The sequence below is a fragment of the Lagenorhynchus albirostris genome, chromosome X (assembly GCF_949774975.1).
Source record: "Lagenorhynchus albirostris chromosome X, mLagAlb1.1, whole genome shotgun sequence".
Taxonomy (NCBI): Eukaryota; Metazoa; Chordata; class Mammalia; order Artiodactyla; family Delphinidae; genus Lagenorhynchus; species Lagenorhynchus albirostris.
In genome coordinates this window covers 25,361,756-25,369,832 of record NC_083116.1, presented here as the reverse complement: position 1 = coordinate 25,369,832, position 8,077 = coordinate 25,361,756, and the positions used below count along the sequence as shown (strand labels likewise).

The following is an 8,077-nucleotide window of genomic DNA, read 5'->3' as shown; positions in this document are numbered from 1 at the left end:
CTATTGGGGCAGTTAGCCTCTCTGGGCCTCAAATTTCCTCTTTTAAAATGGGTTTCATATGAGAGTGCCTACCTTAGAGGGTTGTCAAAATTACAACAAAGAACACGCCGACCACAGTGCCTGGTCTCTAGCAAGAACTCAACATGTTCGCTCTCTTCTCTGTCTTTTCATCCTTTTACTTCTAGTCCCCGACTCCTCCACCACGGAGCTCAGCAGGTAAAAACCGTGGGAAAAATCACCTCAAGGCTGAAAGAGGAAACGTTTGAGCTGGGGGCGGGGACTGCGAGGTGCCCACTGCGCATGCGCACCCGCTCCGTCAGGTTCTGGTTTCCAGCTAGGGGGGTGGGGTGCAAGGGCAAACAGGGCTTGTTTGTCCCGGTTACCCCTTTCCGGCCCGGGGAAGTGGCCGGACCTCGGCGGAGTCCCGGGCGGGCTCAGCGCTAAGCGAGGGCTGGAAGGGTAAGTTCGAAAATGGCGGAGGGGGAAGAAGGAGGGGCTTTACTGGGCGGGAGGCTGGCCTAGCGGCGGGGCAGAGGCCAGGAGGCCGTGAGGTGCCCAGCGGCGCGGCGGGGGCCGGAGACAGACGGGCCGCCCAGCGTGCCTTGTCTCTTCGAGGCCTTGGCGTAGACGCACTTCGGATTCCCCAACTCGGGGTTCCTCCGGGGAGTGGGCGGGCTGGTGGGTGCGAGTGAGGGAGACGAAGGGACTTCCGTTTCCTTCCAGGCTGGGGCCTGGCCGCCGAGAGGAGTTGGCATTTCCATATTGGGGCTCGGGCCGCCCCTCCTCCAGGACCCTCCCCTCAGCACTGCTCCGGGCGCCGCGGGCGATCCAGGCCGGCTCTCCAGGCGAGGTGGGTACTGCCCGTACGGGCTTCCTCCTCCTCCCCTTTCCTTCTCTCCTCTCCCCTCCCTCCCCTCGGGCCCCGCGCTGCGGGGGAGGGCGGGAAGGCAGCCCCTACCCTGCGCAGGTGGCCGGCCCGGGTTCCGGGGCCCAGGTTCCCGGGACTGCGGAAGAAAGGCATGGGAGGCTTCAGGCCGCCCGGGTGCCTCCGTAAACCCCGTGACGCCTAAGGTAAATCGAGTCAAAGAACTTTTTTTTTTTTAAATGATCAAAGGGGACTTCTCCCCCCCCCATTCTGACGCCTGTGGCAGGTACGGAGCTGGGTGGAGTGTGTCTGGCGAGGGCGTGTGAACCGAAAGAATAGCAGCCAAAGACCTTCCGGAAGAGGAAATTAGCTAGTAATTTTTTCCAACCTTTGCTGCCCTTGTCACCTCCCCAGCATATTCTGTGAGTACAACAAAATTCATTCTAACTTTCAGTTTCATTATTTTAACTCCATAATACCCTTGTTTTCTAATCGGGAGGAGGGGGAGTGATTATTGCTGACACTAAGCAACAGCCCTCTCCACCTCCAAAAAAAGAAAAACGTCAAATCAAAACTTCATAAAAACGTATCAGATTTTCATAATCTACTACTTTGCTTTCAAATATAACTACGTCACTACTTATGTCACAGATGTACTACCTTGATAGTTAATGACACATAGAAATTTACTCTTGTAAGATGGGAGGTTGCTATTAGTGTTTCTTTCTTCTCCTTTTTTACTTAACATTTGTTATATCCAGTTCAAGAGAACACTGTTACAGACGGCCATCTTAGAATTACAGCATTTTAGAGTTGGAAGGGATCTTAGTCCAAGCATGATATTTTACAAAAGCAGAAACCAAGGCACAGGAATATTTCATGGCTTGCCTAAGGCTACTCCATTACTTAGATTAGAACCCAGGTTGCCTGGCTCCTTGCTCACTGCTCTTTCTGCACAACTGCTCCACGTAGCCTCCAAGCAAGAAAATTAAATGTATTCAGTGCACATTTGTGAAGCATGTACAGCTTTGTGCCATACAACTGTTCTACCTTCTTTCAGTATATTTAACATGCTTATGAAGCCAGAAGAAAGTGGCAGTAGTTTAGGTTAAAAAGATTTATACGTGCACACACATCTACTTGTATATGCTCAGATAACTTCTTGAAGGATGCACAAAAAAAATGTTAACAGTGGTTATTTATGGAGGGTGGGGGGGCGTGGGAAGCTTTTTACTTTGCACCTCAGATGTGACCTAATGTACTGTTTGAATTTCTTACCGTAAACAAAGTATTGATTTTATAACTAAAAACAAGTGTTAAAGTTTGCACACATATGTATATCAGTATAAGCAAGTATCAGTGGTATGTGTATATATATTTATATACATATATGTATTTATGTATCAGTGATTTGTATTGTAAAATCCAGAGTGGTTCACGTCAGCCCAACTGGCAAAGCAGGCCTGATTATTGGATGCTCATATTTCCTCTGTGGTTTGCTCCTATTGCCCCTAATGTGAGAAGGTAACAATATTATATTAGTCTTTATATATTTTTAGAAAATGTGCTAAGCTTTTAATTATTGAATTATGTAGCAGATTATAACATTCAGGATATCAAATTTGGCACAATGAAAAAATTCTGAATGTAGAATCTTTGTGGGTAAGAATCATTAAAAATAAATTTAAGATCGTAAAGGTCCCTGGTGATTAGTAGTTCAGCTCTTTTGTTTTTATGAACAGGTTAAGACACAAAAAGTGAATTGCCCAAGGTTATATATCTGATTATTAACAGAGCTTGGACTAGAGTCTAGGTCCTAGTCCGGTGCCCATTGTACTACACCTGTCATTTTATTGCTTTCTGGTGCATTCGATGACTCCAACGAGGGGGACAAAGTAATGCTGACTAAAGGTTAGTTAGGCCCATTTCAATAGATAAGAATTATTGTAATTAATGTCTCAGTTAACTTGTATAGTGCTTGAAATATTTTAGTAACGTAAATGTTCTCCTTATATTTGGTTGTAAGCATTAACTTGTTTAGTAAATCGTTTGTTTATATTATAAAGTCTTAGAGACTCCAAATATGAACTAATGATATTTCACTGTTTTTGTTTGGCCTCATATTTAAGTCTGGTAGCTGATGCTTACAGACAAAAAAAAGTGCTATGATTTATTTAAAAAATAAGAAACTACTTACTGAGCACCTACTATATCTGCCAGGTATTGTACTATGTGGTAGAATTCAAAAGATGAATAAGGCAAAATAGATGCCCTTGTTTTTTTGAGGATGGGAGATTATCATGAGCTGTCAGTTCTCAAGGTTTGTCTCTGTGGTCTAATCTGGTAATAGTATTACATATTACAGAATGTAATCTGTAGCACTGTTTAAGGTCATTGTGTGAGTAGATCTGAGGAGATAAACACAGTAGTGGTAAAATAAGTTGACATTGAATTGAATAAATATTATTTTCATGTCTTAGAGGTCATGTGGTACAGTGGAAAGAACACTAGGTTGAAAGCCTGAGTTCTTGTGTTGGCTTTGTTTCCGATTAGCTGTGGGATTGTGAGCAAATCACTCAACCTCGTTGCCTCCATGTTTCTTTTTTCTTTTTCATAAATTTTTAAGTATATTTATTCCACTTAATTCAAAACATGAAAAGAGCATTTGGAATATTATATATTATAAATGTATCTACCATAAGAATTTGAGGCCAAACTTAAGAGTTGTATGTTTTATCTACTTTGTGTATACTTAATAGGTTGTCCTTTGTGTGATAAAAGCATATTTATGTCCATTTTGTATGACTTGGTGTGGACTTTTATTATTTTTAATTATGGTATAGTTGTAGTTCTGCTATTTAATACGTTTTGAGATTTGATTTGGTGTGATTGGTACCCAGTCTTTGTTATGGATACATGTGATTCACTATTATGATCTGCTTCTATAATGTATTTTCAAGGATATGGGTTGTGGTGAAAAGTGAGGTTTACCTGCGTAGACTGGGAGTAGCTTGAACTCAGATGGTCAGACAGAAGTTGAACTGAGTAAGTTAAGGCTGATTTCTTAAACTGGGCAAAGGTGGTGCCGTTGTGTATTCCCTGGCATATCTATAAATACTTATATATGGTTTGAACTTTTATGCTTATTCCTGTAATAATTTTGTTGACCTCAAAACACAGGCTTCTCAGCATATATTGCTATGTGATATACTTTTGTATGGCTCCACCTAATTTTTTAAGCCTTGAAAGGGCACAGAGCCTAACATTTTCTACCTCACTGGACTACCCTTTCTGCCGGTAATAATTTCCTATACTTATATTGGTCAGAATCACGGGATTTGCTTTTTTTACTGTCATTTACAGGCCACATGATCTTTGATGAGTAACAACCAGTCAGAAAACCAGTTTCCTCATATTTCAAATAGGGGTATGATGTGTTGTGTAGGTTGAATTAGCTACCATATATGAAAAAATTCTAAATTGTGAAGCACATTACATATTTTAGTTATTATCAGAGGTAACATGGTAAAAGAGGATGGGCTGTGGAATCACACAAGCTCATGTTTAAATTTTGACCTTGTTAAAACAAATAGGATTAGAAACTTAGTTTCAATTCAGCATGTTTTAGATTAGAGAAAATACATGTAGCTAAAATGATGGGGTGAAAGGAAATGAAAATTAGTTTATAGATAGTGTTTAGAACACGTGAGCATTCATTAAATATGTTGTACTGTTTTAATTTGCCTTATAGTCACTTGTGGCAGTTTCCTTTACTTTGTTGTCATTTTTTAACTTAAGCCCAATGGAAGACAAACCTACTAAATGTTTGCTTATAGACAACAGAGTGTCTTTTAGATAGGACAAAATATTTTTACTGGGGAAAAAGAAAAGATGTTGGCTTTTATCAAGCGCTTGTTTCAGCACTTGCTTGAGATCCCAACATGATCATGGAAGAGAATACTTAATTCTGAGAAAGATCTACAGTAGGTAGTACCCATTCACCAAATCATCCATCAAAAGAACCTCAGAATAGCACTTGTGGAACCATCTGATTTTTTTCAGTACTGCATCCTAATCACTCTGTCAGAATAAGTTATCTGGATGAGTATCAAACAGAATAAGTTCCAGATTCTATGGCCTTAGTCAATTCATTTAACTTCCTTATGCTTTAGTTTTCTTATCTTTAAATGAAAGAGTGATTTCTATTATCCTGTTCATTACAAATATAAGTAAATTATGTTGAACAAGTTTTGCTTGTGGATGTCTACAAAATATAATGATTTTACTTTTCTGTGTACTTGATTCTGAGCTGCCCTTTTGTAAAAATTATTTTAGGGAAATTTTTTTTGGCCAAGGATAAGGGGAGACTCCTTTCTTACCAGTCCCCCAGATTAATTTATTATTATTATTATTTTATAAATTTATTTATTTATTTTTGGCTGCGTTGGGTCTTCATTGCTATGCGCGGGCATTCTCTAGTTGTGGCTAGAGGGGGCTACTCCTCATTGTGGTGTGTGACCTTCTCATTGCAGTGGCTTCTCTTGTTGCGGAGCACAGGCTCTAGGCACATGGGCTTCAGTAGTTGTGACACGCGGGCTCTAGAGCACAGGCTCAGTAGTTGTGCACGGGCTTAGTTGCTCTGCGGCATGTGGGATCTTCCTGGAACAGGGATTGAACCCATGTCACCTGCATTGGCAAGCGGATTCTTAACTACTGCGCCACCAGGGAAGTCCAGTTTATTTATTTATTTATTTATTTATTTATTTATTTATTTATTTATTTATTTTGCGGTATGCGGGCCTCTCACTGTTGTGGCCTCTCCCGTTGCAGAGCACAGGCTCTGGACGCGCAGGCTCAGTGGCCATGGCTCACCGGCGCAGCTGCTCTGGGGCATGTGGGATCCTCCCGGACCGGGGCACGAACCCGTGTCCCCTGCATCGGTAGGCGGACTCTCAACCACTGTGCCACCAGGGAAGCCCCTATTTTTTTTAAGGCATTGAGTGAACAAGTTTAGAACTCTAGCGATAGGCATCGCTCAGAACATTTTTCAATGAAATCTTTTATTTTCAACTCAAGTTAACAATAAGCAGTCAGGTATTATTATTACCTGTGTTTCTCAGCCCTCTCTGCTAATGATTTACTGCCACCCAGGCAGTGAACCAGAAGACATGTGTTCATGGCCAACCACTGTGGACATGACCTGGTTACTGCTTTTATCTCTGGGAGTTGACCTGTATCCTCTTTTTTTTTTTTTTTTTCTTTTTTTGCGGTATGTGGGCCTCTCACTGTTGTGGCCTCTCCCGTTGTGGAGCACAGGCTCCGGACACGCAGGCTCAATGGCCATGGCTCACGGGCCTAGCCGCTCCGCAGCATGTGGGATCCTCCCAGACCGGGGCACGAATCCGTGTCCCCTGCATCGGCAGGCGGACTCTCAACCACTGCGCCACCAGGGAAGCCCTCTTTTTTTTTTTTTTAACCTGATGTTTGACAGTAATATGACAAAGTATCAAGTTGGCATAAATTCTCAGGATAGGCAAAAAGATAAGGACCTAAGAGTATATTCTTCCCTCTCCTTGTAATAAGTTATAAAAATTATCTTCTGTGAAGGAAGAGCGAAAACCTTGCAATAGCAGGCCCCACTATTGATAGCTTACTGGGCCAGTTTATTCACAGATGAAGGAAGCATTGTCACATGGCAAATAGCCAAATAACACCCCCAGCCTGCTGGGCAGAATTATATAAGACACCTTGACTAATCAAGAGTCCAACTGCTTTTTTCTTTTGATTAGAATCTAATATATTTGCTGGATAAAATTTAGAAAATTAAGAAAACCACAACAAAGAAAATGAAAACCAATAATCCCAGTGCACAGAGATAATAACCACAGTAGAATTTTGATGTGTAATTTAGCCTAAGCCTTTCTGTATTGGTATTTTTTATAATTGGGATCATACTGACCAATACTGGTTTATAACCAGCTCATTTCACCTAATACAACATTCATGAACACGTATCTGTGTTCTTTAGTATTCTTCTACAACCTGTAGTATACACATTACCAAAGTGGTGTTCTCTTTTGTTAGAATTGAGTTTTGTTTTATAAATAGCACTGTATTGAACATCCTTATATATACTGATCATTTCCTTAGCGTTAATGCTTAGTACTAGAATGGCTGGTTCAGAAACTAATCATATATTTTAAGACTTTTAGAATATATTGTCAGATTGCTTTCTAGAAAAGGTGTACCACTTTTTAGTTCCACCAGCAAGAGTGCCTATTGTCCCGTACCTTCACTGCTGGATTTTTATTGTTGGTAGTGATGGCAGTCTCTGCCAAACAGGACAAAAATGGTATCTTTTAAAGTGTTTATTTCTTTGATTACTAATGATATTTAACATTTTTGCATACGTTTGTTGGCCATTAGTATTTGCCATTTGTAAATTTGTCTATTTTCTATAGAGATGTTCATCATAGATTAATAAGTGCTTTCAAGCTTTTTCTTAAAACTATTCTCAGTCAGAAACAAGATAGATTAAAAATAGATGGTGACAGGATACACTCCTGTTTGAGACCACTTAATATTGATGTTAAAAGCAAATAAACAGAAGGATATTCATTCCAACATTCTTTATAATAGCAAAAAATTGTTAGCTTTATAAATGTCCAGCAATGAAGGTGCATAACTGTATATATATATAGAATATGTTAACATTTGTGGGGTTTTTAAAATTTGTTTTATTTTTCGCTGCATTCGGTCTTCGTTGCTGCGCACGGACTTTCTCTAGTTGCAGCGAGCGGGTGGCTTCTCTTGTTGCAGAACACGGACTCTAGGCGCGCGGGCTTCAGTAGTTGTGGCTCGCAGGCTCTACAGCACAGGCTCAGTAGTTGTGGCGCACGGGCTTAGTTGCTCCGTGGCATGCGGGATCTTCCTGGGCCAGGGCTAGAACCCATGTTCCCTGCATTGGCAGGCTGATTCTTAACCACTGTACCACCAGGGAAGTCCAACATTTGTGTTTTTTAAAACCTATCTCTGGAGGAATGCAGAAGAAACTGGTAAGAGTGACTGTTTCTAGGAAGGGAACCAGAGGTTTAAGGGGTGGAATGGATGCAGCTTTTGTACCTCTTGAATTATTTGATCATGTGTGTATTTTCTCTTTTTAAAAATATACATCTGCTTCCCTGGTGGCACAGTGGTTAAGAATCTGCCTGC

The 8,077-nt window shown here is 41.1% G+C and overlaps 1 protein-coding gene and 1 pseudogene across 2 annotated transcripts in view; one reads left to right on the top strand and one right to left on the bottom strand.

Moving 5' to 3' along the window:
- Positions 1–498: 498 nt before the first annotated feature.
- LOC132513061 (partitioning defective 6 homolog beta-like) overlaps positions 499–8,077 on the bottom strand; it is a 17,721-nt pseudogene continuing 10,142 nt past the window's right edge.
- The window catches only part of XIAP (X-linked inhibitor of apoptosis), a 55,068-nt gene continuing 47,677 nt past the window's right edge, over positions 687–8,077 (top strand). The window contains exon 1 of one of the 2 annotated variants that reach the window (XM_060138740.1): positions 687–850. The gene's annotated coding sequence lies outside the window, so the exon portion shown is untranslated. Of the gene's footprint in view, positions 851–994; positions 1,072–8,077 lie in introns of those variants that run through there. The other variant, XM_060138739.1, reaches the window with a different exon arrangement.